This window comes from Meriones unguiculatus, chromosome 1 (genome assembly GCF_030254825.1).
Source record: "Meriones unguiculatus strain TT.TT164.6M chromosome 1, Bangor_MerUng_6.1, whole genome shotgun sequence".
NCBI classification, from domain to species: Eukaryota; Metazoa; Chordata; class Mammalia; order Rodentia; family Muridae; genus Meriones; species Meriones unguiculatus.
In genome coordinates, this window is record NC_083349.1 from 72,673,901 (window position 1) to 72,688,641 (window position 14,741).

The window sequence follows — 14,741 nt, forward strand, 5'->3', positions numbered from 1 at the left end:
AGTACAATTTTTCAAAAAATTGGCAAAAATTTAAGTAAAAACATTATGCCAGAAATGTGCACGCACCATCTACCAGCATTTACAATTCATAGTCCCCACCCTAACAGGCCCCACCAGGTGCCAGCTCGGAATGTTGAATGTTTGTGCACGGGAATGTAACAGCACCTGTAGTCTGAAATAACTGAAATGGCCGCCGTAGGTAGTAAGACAGGGAGGCATCTCTCTTGACCATGTCACAGCGGGCAGACAAGTAGGGTCAGCTCTCCCACACTCATGCCCTCAGACTGGCTTTCCTGCAACCCTGCCACCAGGGTCAGCTCTGCTGGGTGGTACACATTTTTAATCCCAGAACTTGAGAGGCAGAGGCAAATGGATCTCAGAGTTCAAGGCCAGACAGAGCTACATGGTGAAACATACTGTCTCAAATACAAACAAACAAACAAACGAGGAGGAGGAATGGATCTGAGGAGGAGGAGAAATGGATCTCACATGATTCATATTTAGTCTGTCCCTCTGGGGCTCTAGGTGAAAGTGCATTTCCTTACCTTACCAGCCTCTCAATGCTCCTTGCATTTTTTAACTTGCGACCCAGTTTTTCCATCCTCAGAGCTTACAGTAACAAGCAGAATCTGCCTGTATTTCACTCAGTTTAACAAGTTGGTCTTTAAAGAGAATAATTCGTCTACAAGTTGTGTGCTGAAATGTATACCGAGGACTGTGACTCAGAAATGTGCAGTGTAATGTGGACGTAAGATAACAGCTCCAGACTGGTCAACAGAGACATCTTTTTCTTAAGGAATAGAGAAAAATTAGAAACAATAAGGACACAACTTCAACAAGACTGGATATCCATAGCAGAAGGAGAAAGATCTCAAGCTTCTATCATACACAAAAATATTCTCCAAATGGGAAAAAAGCAACTAGATTTGAGACCTGAAACTATTAAACTACTAGGAAAAACTACAACAGAAAGACATCATTGTAGCTGCTTTTTTATTTTATTTTATTTTATTTTTATAGTTCCCTAAAGCCCCAGACAACAAAATCAGACAATGGGATTATGACAATAAAGAATGAACAACCAGAATAATGGGAGAAAACATTTGCAAACTATTCATCCAACAAGGAGTTCATATCTGCAATGTATAAGCACCTGTCATAATCCACTGGAAACCAGACTAATGATCACCGAGGGCAGCAACCCGAGAAACAGTGGTACCATCTCACCCAGGGGAATGGCTACGGAAAAAAGGCAGAACTTGCCGGTGTCTGGGACGGTGGTGGATGTGCAGGGAAGCTCGTGAGCCCGGAAATAAGCTCACATGTCACTCCACAGTACAGTATGAAGGTCCCTCAGAGTGCTGCGATGAGAGCCGCAAAAGTCAGCACCAACAGCTCCACCCCGCAGGCAGAGATCCACAAGAAATGCACCAAGTACAATAAAATCACATACATTCCTTTGCAGTGGCAGCATGGGCGGAAAGGGAAGCTATTAAATCAAGGGAAATCAGCCACGCTCAGAAGGTGATCTTGCTGTATGTTACGCGTGTGTTCTCCCAGGGGACTGCGGTTTGCTTCTTAGCACGCATAGCGTGCGCTTAGCAGTTACTCAACACCAGCTCTGGGGACCTGATGCCTCCTTCCGGCACCTGCGCGTACATGTGCTTATGTGCACACAAACATGCCCGGATACTGCATACATAAAAATAAATATAAATTGGAAAGAAGAATAGTGTGGCTTGGGACAGAGGTAACGGTTCCAGGGTAACGCAGGAGGTGAAAACTGTCCATTCCGGGGTACTGAGCAGGGTGGCTTTAGGTCACAGCTTATGCTTTTTATAAAGAACAAAAGAGAGGAGATCAAAGGTTCCCAAAACGCAAAAGGTAGACGATGAAGATAAAATGTCAATGGCGTGCGCCTTCCACGCTGTGCCCGAGCTATTATCGGCCAAAGACACTACCAAGTCCTCCTCCAGGCTTGCTGAACACGGCAGCTACTCAGGGAGTGCTTTGGCACTAGTTTTGGTTTGCTTATTTAAAGTTCAATATTTGGGACCACAGAATGCCATAGGACAGAGAATGCCCCGGGGGGAAGAGAACTCGTGAGGCTGCCCAGGCCACGGGCTCCCAGATCCCCCCTGCTCCACGCCACCACTTGGAGCCTCGTAGAGCCAGGGGGCTGAGACCCTCACCCTGCAGGTCAACACAGCTTTGCAACGGCTCATCCGGTCAGCCTCCTTTTATTGGTTACTTCCTTCTACCTTCTACCCACACACACACCACGCGAGGGTTTGGCTTCCTTTGCACTGTTCACTCAGGCGAATCCACGCGAGGGTTTGGCTTCCTTTGCACTGTTTACTCAGGCGAATCCACTCGAGGGTTTGGCTTCCTTTGCACTGTTTACTCAGGCGAATCCACGCGAGGGTTTGGCTTCCTTTGCACTGTTCACTCAGGCGAATCCACGCGAGGGTTTGGGCACTGTTCACTCAGGCGAATCCACGCGAGGGTTTGGGCACTGTTCTCTCTGGCGAATGGCGATTGTCCGTTCCTCCGCCCAATCTCCCAGAAGGCGTTCTTTACTGGTCTCTCCGGGCACATCTCATACACTCTCCCTTACATCTTTTCTTGTTTCTTTTTTCCTTATCTCTTCTTCCTTTTACCTTTTAATTATATCTTCCATAGTTTAACAATCTCTAAATTGCAGACCTCCACAATCTCCCAGCTTTGGCCTCATAGCCTCTCTCGCTTCCAAACAAACTTCTGCCTGATGTTTATCTTTACCCACATCACCCCTCCCCCATACGCCTATCAACTGAAATCCAAGTCCGCACCCTGCTCTCCGTGCTTTTGACTCTTGACAGTTTTCGAAATCCAAGGACTCACTGCTGTTGATTGGCTCGTATGACAGCAGCATGGAAATAGCATGCAGCTGTGCTCTCCCCTTAACAGCCCACTGAGGGAATAAACAGAGCGGATACCAGACACCCAGAGCCCTTGCTGTAAGGAATCATGTTCTGAACTACACTCAACACTGCTTATCCAGTTCTCGCCTGATCATTGAAAATGCTTGAACTGGAAAAAATGTACTTATTAAAATTAAGCTAAGCAAAGAAGTAACCCAAGATGTATAGATCCCATGATATAGATTCTCATGATAGCATGAGAAACATGAAAATCTAAGACAACGTTGCTGCTTCAAAAATACTGAAACTAAAGCAGTAGCATCCCCAAGCTCATGTCATCTAGAGATGATAGTAAACCTGCAGCAATGAAGTACCAGCAATATGGCTGCCTAAGTGAAACCTGTTGACATGCTTGGATGGGGGAAATCCCGCAGGGATTTACCCTTAAATGAAGAGCTACAGGAAATTAACAGCTGCTGAGAGAGAGAGAGAGAGAGAGAGAGAGAGAGAGAGAGAGAGAGAGAACTGATCTTCCCCAGGGGTGAGGCCCCTAGATGGCTGTGGAATAGAAGTGGTCAGCCCTGAAATCATGTACGTACAAGCAACGCTAACCAGACTTAGCAGGTTGTACGTATATACTCATCCACAAATGCAGGCAATGATAATAATAAAAAGGAGGCTTCGAACCTGAGGCGTGGGGGCAGTGCCACATAGGAGGCTCTGGACGGAGGAGGAGGAAGGAGGTGATGCATTGATATTTAACTCAAACTAGGCTGTGGAAAATTATGACCACTAGCCCAGTGCTATGGAAGTCACTTGAAGGATTTCTTACAGACCAGAAAGAAAAGTCCATCCACAAGGCAGGTTATGTGAAAGGACAAGCCATGCCAGAATAACGCTAAGCAAGAGGAGAGGGAGAAACTGAGCCAGACACTAGAAGGCCAGCAGCACAATGCGCAAGGGATCACTGGACAATATTCAGGAACAACTCTTGAATATTAGTGGTCTCAATTCTCCAATCAAAGATACAGACTAACAGGTTGGATCAAAAGGCAGGAGCCATCTATTTGTGGCCTCTTAAGAAATGAACCCCATCACAAAAGCAGACACTATATTATAGTGAAAAGATGGAAAGAGGTATGCTAATGGACAAAAGAGCACACAGATGCTAATATGAAACAAAACAGATATCTCAAAGGGACCAGAGAGAGAAGATAAAGGTGCTCACTTCATACTGATTCAAGGAATCATTAAGAGGACATCAATATTCTAAATATATGCGCCAACACAAGTATACCCCATTTCCTTAAAAGAACTCCTAAAGATAGACTCACAATTAAGCCCAGCACAATAGGAGTGGGTGATGTCAGTTCCCGACTCCCACTGACTGGCCATTCCAACAAAAAATAAACAGAAACAGCAGAATTAAATGACATCATACATCAAATGGATTTTAAGTTGAATGTTTTTATCATTTTAGGTACATGATATTTACATGGTTGTGCAGCTATGATTTGGTAAATAGTAATTTGGTAAGTGAATTACCAAATTAGATGGTAATTCTGTATTTTTCTATGAAGATCCTGCTGATTTCCATAGCACTTGCACCATTTTACATTCCTACCAGCATTTTCCATTTTCACCAGCACTTGCTATCTTCTGTTTCTGTAAACAGCCATCATAATTGGTGTGTTCAATAGGTTTTGCCAAATAATCATGTGAGCACAACGAGCTTGACAGTTTCGAGGTCCCTACTTTACCCTCTGCCCTGACACTCAGTCTCCGATTGCGCAACGCCGAGGCTTGGGTCTCTTTCTCAACTGCCTGTTTTGTTCCATGTCATCTCCCTGTCATATCTAATCATGTGTGTGTTCACACAAGAGTGCAAGTACCCCTGGAGGCTGGCGGCATCAGAGCTCCAGGAGGTTGTGAGATTCCCAGGGTCAGTGCTGGGAACTGAACTCAGGTCCCCGGGGAGAGCCGTGTGTGCTCCCAACTGCTGTTCATTCTCTCCATTCCCCTCCGCAGAAAGTTATGGAGTAAGTCTTGATATTAGCCAGCGAGATTCTACCAATTCGACCTGTGTGTCAGAGCTGTCTTAGCTTTTCTGGATCTTTACAGTCTGTTTAAAATTTAAAATCACTCTTGTTAGCATCTTCATAGTGGTTTCCTGAGTCTGTACACCAAGCTGGAGACGCTGAGCCCTAATCATGGCTTTTTGACCTGTGGATACAGTGGCTTTCTGCTTACTTCAGTGCTTTAGGACTCAGCATTTCAGGCTTTTCCATGAAGACTTTTCTTGTGTATTCTTCTAAGTTACAGATAAGATATTTTTAAAGTATTTTATGTTTTTTATGGCTTTTAACTTAGTATCCCTTTAAACTTAATTATGTAATTATTTATTGCTAGTATAAATGTAATTAATGTGTAGTATCATTTGTGGATCTTGCTGAGTTTACATCTTTGTTCTAGTAAATTTAGAGTCTATAGACTTTTTCACATTCTAGCATCTGTAAATATATTTTTCAATTTGGATGCTTTCTTTCTTTTTGTCTTATTGTACACTGTGTAATACAAATAATGAGTGAATGTGAGATCAAACATCCTCAGCCTGCTTTCAGTCTTATGGGTAAAGAGTTTAATGTTCTGTTATTAAGTATAATATTGGCTTTAGCTTGCTTTCCAGTGTCCTTCATCAAATTGAGACGGCTCCTGGCTCTTCCTCGTGTGCTACATCGCAGCATTCTACTGCTGAGTACCCTGCCTCTGCCTGCCACCCTTCTCCACCCCAATCCCTCTCAAGACCTCAAAACCAGTAGGAGAGACAGAAGGGGAGAGGGGAGTTGAGATCTTTTTAGACTACTTCCTACTGATTAGGGGCAAGTCCAACCTTTGTCTCTTCAGGATATCTCCAACTTCTTGTTTCTTTTCTCTCTGCCACCTGACAAACCAGCAGCAGGAGGAGGAGCAGGAGGAGCAGCAGCAGCCGGAGGAGCAGGAGGAACAGCCACTCCTCCTTTCTTGAGGCTCTGGTCTTTATACTCCTTCCCTTTATACACCCTCCAGAATTAGTCTTCAGCTGGCATAATCATGCCCCTGCCGGAGCACTCACGAGGCAAAGACTGTGCTATCGTGGACAGTCTGAAGCAGCCCATAGCCCACTCCAAAGCTCAGGTACCACTGAGTTTGCTGGGACAAAGATTTTTCAGTTGGCCAATCCTGACCAGAGCCACCTGTCTATAATAGACAGACATTGTCTATTAAGACAGGACGTGACAGGCAAGCGGAGCCCTGGGGACACTGACTGTGACCTTCAGGGCGATGACTTTGGCTGATGACTTTTGGCTGGAGACAATTGGGCGGTGGCTCTGATAACCCCTGACTCATAGACTGCCCGGTGTCAGCCAGGACAAGCTGCTTGTCCTCTTGGGCTCAGTTCATACGCCGCTGTACCCCGCAGTCTGTCAGCTGTCAGCAACTACAGTGTTATTGTTCAGAAAGTCTGTCCTGGTAGCTCAGGGCCAGAGATAATCCTTCTGTTTTCCACATCCTTGGTCACACTCTTGTGAGCCATTGTGGAAATCAGGGAGGCGTGCATCAACTGGTGGGTCTCTGTCAGCCGCTCTTTTATGAAGTGTGTTTTATTTTTGTAACTTGTGAGTGCTTGGTTCTTTGTCCCTTTTCTTTGTGGGCGGGGCGCTCGCCTGATCATTCTCCTCTGCAGCTTCGTGCACAGACTGATCTGCAACTCCACTCAAGTACAGCTGAGTTCTCTTTATTGTTCCTGTTCACCCAGCCACACCCGTCACGGGCAGCTGTTCTCATCAAACCTCTCACTACTGCTTCTCTCTGTGCACAATATGAACACATACTTATTCCTCCAGAGGCCAGAATGCAGCTGAGGACTCAGGTGCATGGTGGACTTCCGTGGCCCTCACTGCAGACTTGTCCCGGGGTGGACACTGCCCGGTGTGTGGCTGGTCTCTGTGCAGCTGGTGGCTGGCTGGGAGTGGGAGAACGTTCAGCCACAGACTCCGAATTCAGTGTCTGCTTGAATCTAATAGCCAGGAGCAACTTGTTCTCAAGGACCGAGACATAATTCAGCAGTAGTCCGCGCTTACCGGAAGTAATCTTATCGAACCCGGTCAGCTTGTGAGCACTAAATATGGTGCCCATGTTCACATTCACCGGCCACTGTTGGTCTCACGGACGTTCCTGTGACCTTAGCTGTGAGACCTTTCGGAAGGGCTTAATGCAGCCCATGGGAGCTATCTCACTAGGGGCCTTCTTTGCTCTTTGTCAGTGTTCTGCTTTATAACAAGGGACACACTTAGACTTTTAAAAAACACTTGGTTTGGCATCTAAGTCCAGGTAGAATTGGAATGGTTTCTGTGTACTAACCCCTTAACGTATGCTAACGTATGGTATGTATGCTAATGTGCGTGTGCTAATGAGCTTCTCATACTACACTGTGAGACTCTTAACAACTTCCTGAGACCATGTTATCAATATTGACGCTGGCTCTCTTTGTGGATTTATTGTTTGTATGTTTGTGTGTACCAAGTGCGTGCAAGGTGTTTCAGAGGCCAGAAGAGGGCACTGGATCCCCTGGAGCTACAGCTGGGTGGTTGTGAGCTGTTGATATGGATGTTAGAAACCAACGCTGGGTCCTCTACCAAGGCAGGACATGCGTTTACTGACTGGTCCATCTCTCCAGCCCCAAACATGGACTATTAACGATAAAAATGGTTTCTCTAATATGATAGGTTCCTCAGCTGCCCTGCCTGGTTTGCTGCTGCTCTCTGAACCTGGCCACCTTGGGGCTCACACGGTCAGTGCTCAGACCGTGGAGAAACAGCTGCTGGCCACAGCTGCCGCTTGGCGCGGGGAGCTTCCTCCGTATCTGTCTGTCCTGAGGCCCACGTGTAAGACAGACACTCTTCTAGCCAAGACCAAATGGGTATTCACACCCATCCACTACCTAAAGTGTTACTAAGTCTTCATCAAGGCCAGGGACCCTCAGAGCAGCACTTACTGTGTGCTTGAACTGTAGAGGAAGCTTCAGCTGCTAACAGCTGGAGTCAGGTTCGCTCTTCTTGTTTCTCACGTGTTTCCTGTGTTCTGCTAACTGGGCAACAGGTTTCTGCTGCTATAATATTGAAAGACAGCAGGATATGTATAGATACAGATGTGGGGTGTGTGTGTGTGTGTGTGTGTGCGCGCGCACGCATGTGCGCGCACGCTCGCGCTTTATGTTGGGAGGCTTGGTTGTGACTCTGCCTGTTGATGTTAGGCTGGCTGAATTCAAGCTACACAGTTTTATTCCTGCTACACCTTGGCTTTTAGGTGGTCCTGGAAGTCTGGATGGGAAAGGTTTACTCATCAGGGAGGCAGAGAATCCAGTGGGAAATCTTGGGGTCACTGGGGAACTGGGGAGCCTTCTGTCTTGATTTCACTTTTCAGTCATGAGTGCTTTTGCTCTGCCACACACTCAGTGGACCAAAAGAGTCCTTGAATGAAAGCAGGTTTATTAGTTCCTGATCTCATTTCTTTGAGCCCATCTGTGGTCACTCACACACATAATCCAGTATTTCAGATGTTAGTAGAGGGATGACAGCTGGAGGGTTGCTTCATTCGTTTTTTATAGTTAGTCATCCCTCTTACCTCTTTTTGGGGGGTTACCCTCCCATCTAGCTAATCAGATGTCTTCACATCTGAAGGAACTGAGAAGCAACGAAACTCTCTGTGGGTTTATAAAATCGGCTGTGGACAATACTGAGTTCTAGAGTGCAGAGGCCATGGAAACTCCTCCCCTCACTCTGCAGCTGGGGAAGTCTAGGGATGGACAGATGGACAGCAGAAAAAGCATACCAGCTTGCTGGTTTGTGTACGCACACAGCAGCTACATAAAACAGTAAAGCCAAAGGTGGAGCACAGCCAAGGTTAAACGCCCCTGTGTATAGAAGAATCAGTGGCTCTGAGGGTTTGTGGACAGGAAAGGCTCTTTGCGAGAGAAAGGTGGGCGGTGCGGCTCTAGACTGTTACTCTGCTTACTACTCATTCATCCCTCCAGCTCCATGAGATTTCATAGTTGGAGTCCTAGAAAGAAGTCTTACTGAGGCAGAGGAACCTCTTTCTGGTCTTTGGGGAACAGGGATGGAGAACAAAAGAAAGGGGGAGGGGGAGAAAGATGAGGAGAAAGTGAATCAAGGATGACCAAGAAACAGGGAAGAGGAAGGGCAGAAGGCAGAGAGCCCCCATTGTGAGGTCTCTGTTCTTGCCAAAGCATCACACTTCTGGCTGTCTTTCTCCAAGCCCCAGCAAGAATAGTAGAGGAAAGAATACTCAATTTTAGGACTATCCTTGATTTTATGTAACCAAAAGAGATAATTGGAGTGATTAGCGCTAGATATTTCTCAAACAATGGAATGTTTCCTCCCATTTTCTAAGGGATCGTTACCTTTGCTTCTCATTACACAATTCATTTCCACAGAAATAGTTCAAATATAGAGATTCATGCAGAACTGGAGAGAGGAGCTGCCTGGCTGCCAGAACCCCAGACTTCACATCTGAAAGACTTTACAGTTTGAAACACAATGTAGGCATTTAAGACAATTTCAGGTCTCGCCAATTCTATGCATAATAATTTAAGACAAAGCTATGTCTTGTAGATTTTCAGTTTTATATAGAAGTTAAAGTAAGAAAAGGTGAGCCCACAGATTATATGACATGATATTCCTTTTCAAGAAAGATAAAATTTTAAATAGCTTAGCAACAGTCACCAGGCAACACATTAGCAAGAATATTGATTTTGTAGAGAGAGACATGTTCATTGTTGGAAGAGGCCAGAGTACTGTTATCTAAGATGGCTGTGTTGGGTATTGATGAAACATGGATGTTTTATTCTTCGGTGCTGACGTTAACTAAAGGTCCCTTGTTTATCCTCTAGGTTTGTGAAAGATAAAAAGATTCTGTTAGAATAAAATATAATTTAAAAAAAATGCTTACAAAATTTGTTTCTCTAAAGTAAAATATCCCCAAAATGTAAGTTTTCACATTTCTCAGTTTAAATCAGCTGAATTCTTGTTCTACCAGTTAAACCAGTATCATTTTTATTTGCACACACTAACAGTTTTAAATTAGCTCAATATGGAATTATCACTTATGAAAAACGATGTGGAAATTGTCAGGATCCTTTGAGCTGATTAGTTTTTATTTTAACATGAAAATTTTCCTTATATTGACTGCACGTAAACTCAGCATGGTCTGCTCTGTAAAACAGATCGGCTCACAACCATTACGCATTTGGATCATTTTAACAATCAAAGTCTTCATTCATAATGCTCAAGTTCAAAAGCAATTTCAAGAGCTGTGTCCTGTGTTGTCACTGTTTCACGGGATTCTTTAGAGGGAACAAGAACCTCACAAGAAGACCAGCAGAGACAACTAACCCAGTCGCATGAGGGCTTACAGAGACTGAGACATCACTAAGGAGCAGGCTTGGTCTGGACCTGGGATGGGCGCCTGACAAGCTGAGTGGGCGGAGGGAGGGGCTGTTTCTAACATGGACTCTCTTGTCTGCTTCTTGATCACTCCCCTGGCAGGGCTGCCTGGCCTGGTTTCAGGGGATGAGGATGTGCTCAGTCCTGATGTGACTTGATGTGCTGGGGAAGGTTGATATGGGAACAGCGGGGGGGGGGGCGGGGGGGGGCTGTCCCCTTTTCTGGGGGGAAAGGGAGAGGAGAGGGAATAGGAGAGGAAGTGGGGGCCTGGGAGAAGAGGAGGGAGGGGCACCTTCAGGGTGTAAAGTAAATTAATATAAAATTTTTAAAAAAGAAAAAAATGAAGTTTTTCCACTGCTGATACATTCTCCATTTTATGTGTGAACAAAGCAAACCAAGCAGTTAGGTCGGCGCCTCGCACTGCTACCTAAGGGTCTGTGGAGGCGCACCTGGGAGCTGCTGGCTCGGCCTGTGGTGCAGCCTTTGGTCTCCGAGGTTTATGTGAGTCGGTCTGCGGGCAGGCGGTACAGGCAGGACGATCGGCACCGACGAGGAAGGCCAGCGAGAGCTCCAGGACAGTTCAGGGGAGAGCTGAGAAGACGAGGGGGACAGCGGAGACGCCAGGGCCGCAGAGAGGAGCCACGCTGTCTCCTGCTCCGTAGACAATGCTCCGCCAGACAGTGCTCCGCCAGACAGTGCTCCACCAGACAGGACAGTGCTCCACCAGACAGGACAGTGCTCCACCAAACAGGACAGTGCTCCACCAGACAGTGCTCCACCAGACAGTGCTCCACCAGCTCCGCAGTGATCGCTGGCTCGGATTGTCTGTGCGCAAAACTGTCACGTTTTTCCATGATCTTGGTTTTCCTTGAGTCCCCGTTTGTCCGCTCAGTAACGGCCATGCGGTTAGTGACAGGCCGTGACAGAGGAGACTTTTTCTTATGGGGTTATACTTGTTAGGACGCCTTCTGAGAGGGAGTGATCACTGGACTAAAAGCGCTGCTGAGTCACTGCAGATGTGAGCAAGGACAAGTGGGAGGTTTCCCAGCGACCAGCAGCACAGCAGTGCGGAATATGTCCGAGTGAGCCAAGAGCAGGGACTACTTTCTTAATCCACACTTTTACAAGGAAACGTGCTGTTCACACTGACGGGACGCTGGCTACCGCCGGCAGAAGCGGATAACGTAAGGTGGGGAAAGGGAGGGCATCCACAATCCCGCTTCTCAGTTGATTGGGCTAATTTTCTAGTCTGGGATCATATGTTTTAACTCGTATGTGAGTGTGTGCGTGTGTGTGTGTGTGTGTGTGTGTGTGTGTGTGTGTATGACTATATGAGCGTGTGAAAGTGAGTGTGTGTGTGTATGATTGTGTGTGTTGTGTGTGTGTGTATGATTGTGTGTGTTGTGTGTGTATGATTGTGTGTGTTGTGTGTGTGTATGACTGTATGAGCGTGTGTGAGTGTGTGTGTGTGAGTGTGTGTGTTCGCATGCATGTGCACAAGCTCCAGGTCAACATCGAGTATCTTTCAGTCACTTTCCTCGTTCTTCTGAGAGGGTCGGTCTCTCACTGACCTCACTCCAGTCCCCATTTTGCACAGCCAGCATTCGACCGCCTCTGCAGCCCTTAGGTCAGGTTTGAAGGTCACTCCTGCAGGTGGAACACGGAGTCCAGCTGATGGCAATTAACTTCTCTCCCCTGCCTCCATCCAGCCAGGATTCGTGATTAACTCTGGACTATCACGCTGTCTCTTACAATCTGCTGTGGGCCAGTAAACCACAGCTACCCTCCAAATACACCCACAAGCTAGCCATGCTTTCTGACTATTTACAAAAATTCAAAAGAAGATTTCACCATGTAAAAACTGTATGAAATTCAGATTCCAGTTTGGGTCTGGCGGGTCGCTGCTGGAATGGCAGAGCAGAGTCGGGGACGCGAGAATCTGGCTGGCCGCAGGCTACACCATCACCACGTGGCCCTTCATCACAGAGACAGACATTCAGGCCGGGCAGGTGAGATCCGGGTCCAAGAAGAGACCACGATTACGTAAATTACCCAGGGCAAAATCCTACATGATAGGTGAAAGAAATGTCACACGTCGGGTGACGTTAGTTAGTTACGCATAGAGCATCGGAACCCTGATCTCCACAGAGCGGCCTCATAAAGGAGGGCAGCCCAGCACCTACGGCGGCTGGTTTGGGCCCTGGGCTTCCTCTGTTCTCAAACGTTCTGGACCCCATCCTCCCTAAGGCAGGAAGTCAGTTTCTCTGCTGCTGTGAAAAGGCAGCGTAAGGAGGGTTTCGGTTCACAGTTCCAGGACACAGTCTGTGAGGACAGGTCACGGCTGCACACGGCTCGCTCCCCACTCATCCGCAGTGCTGAAGCACAGTGAGGGCTTCCTGTGCGCGGCTCCCAGATCCCTTCTGCATACTCCCGGATGCTGTCCCACAGCGGGTAGGTGTTGTAATTGACGATTAATATTTACTATTGGTTTATCTTTTAGTAAAGCTGCTGTTAGTGCTAAGCAGCTGTCTAACCAAATCACCACACAGAGACCGGGATTTATTTAGTTAACCTAGAACTCAATGCTGGGCAATAGTTACACCTTCTTAAACCTCCAAGCCCTCATAGTTTCCTAACATTTAGATTTCCCACATTATACTTGCTTTTTGTGAAATCTTAGGTCTGGTTCGTTCTCTACGTAGTTCCAAGATCTGTCCTCCAGCTCTGCTCCAAGCTCTGTCCTCACCCTTTTGCCTCCCACTCTTTTCCTGTCCTCTGGCTCCTCCCCTCTCCTTGCTCAACATTGTGGCTAGTTGCTTTATTTTGGCCTGTTTACACAAAGTTGAGACAGGATGCTTAGAATAAGTATCACAATGCAATATCCTGATTGAAACCAGAGAGTGGGGGACAGGGGGAGAAATCAGCATTTGAATGAACTAGGGTAAGCTGTACACATTTCAAAAGAATATTATACTAACAGGCAGGTCTGTGTCTCTGTTAGCTTAACCCAGAAAAGCCACCCAAACCTGGCAGGAAGCCCACCTCCCACGAGATTCCACCCATCACAGGGAGATACCGGAGGGTCTGTGACATCATTGTGAACCCTCACGTGGCATCCTCTTCAGCCACGTGAACATGGGCTGTGCTCAGCAGGGAGAGGCCATTGGGAGTGAGGCTCCAACTGTGAAGTCTAGAAACACCTCGACCAACATTTTAGGGGTGCATCCCAGTGTTCTCAAGGAGATCTTTCTGACTTCAGAGGAGTAGAGTCCTATGAAAATATTAAATATGTGGCAGGCATAAAAATGCTGATTTTGGATAACCTAGCTTCCGTGGGAGTTCTCTCTGACCAGCTGGCTTGTTCTAGTATTGTTTTTCAGCTTTTCTTTGAAATTAAAAAGAAAAAAGTCAGTTCTGAGGATACTGGGCCTGCATCCCTATGTTGCATAGGGACGTAGCCCCTTATACAGAGTGCCAGGCTTTGCCTCTGGACCAGCAGTTCCCAACCTTCCTGACACTGCCACCCTGTAATCCAGCTCCTCATGCTGTGGCGACCCTGACCCGGAAACTGTTTTCATTGCTACTTCATAATGGTAATTTTGCTGCTGTCATGAAGCATAGTGTCTTTTCCCATGGCTTCAGGTGACCCATGTGAAAGGGTCGTCACCCCCAGGAGGGCCACGACTCACAGGTTGAGAACGGCTGCTCTGGACGGGGCAGCGCTCCCTGTTAGCCATGAGCGTCAGTCCTTGTGCCTGGTGCTGAGGCTGGTTTCACCGGCGGTGCCTTCGTGTCTGCCATCGTGAGCACTGACTGCCGTGGGATGCCCGCAGAGACACTGAATACAGGAAAATGAAGTTTGACTTGGGCACAATGGGAAAGATCATATTTGATAAGTGAAGAATATTTCTCCATGAGTAATAATGCAAATAATGGGAAACTTTTGAAAGAACCATAATTTAGGAGGTCAGACCTCTGTGTGATATATGGAGAAGATGAAGATGAAGACTTTCAACTGAAAGAAAGCACTGAACTTTCCACAGGCAATTTCTTCAGTATGAATAAGATATCTGATGCTGTTACAAAGGACGTTAAATATTCAGTTAAAAAATTGCCCAGACACCAAAAGCTTTTACAGATGCGATGTTTGTCAAAGAGCACAGGAGGAAGCAGCGAGAGTGTGTCTCACAGTGAGGCAGCATTTGTAAGGGTGACCTTTACTCGACGTTCTGTTGACCAAGTTCTGTCTGAGCAATTCCAGAAAAGCCATACAAGCACATACATCAGTTACAGATTTCTACTGCAGATGGTTATCATAGGGATAAAAATATACTGC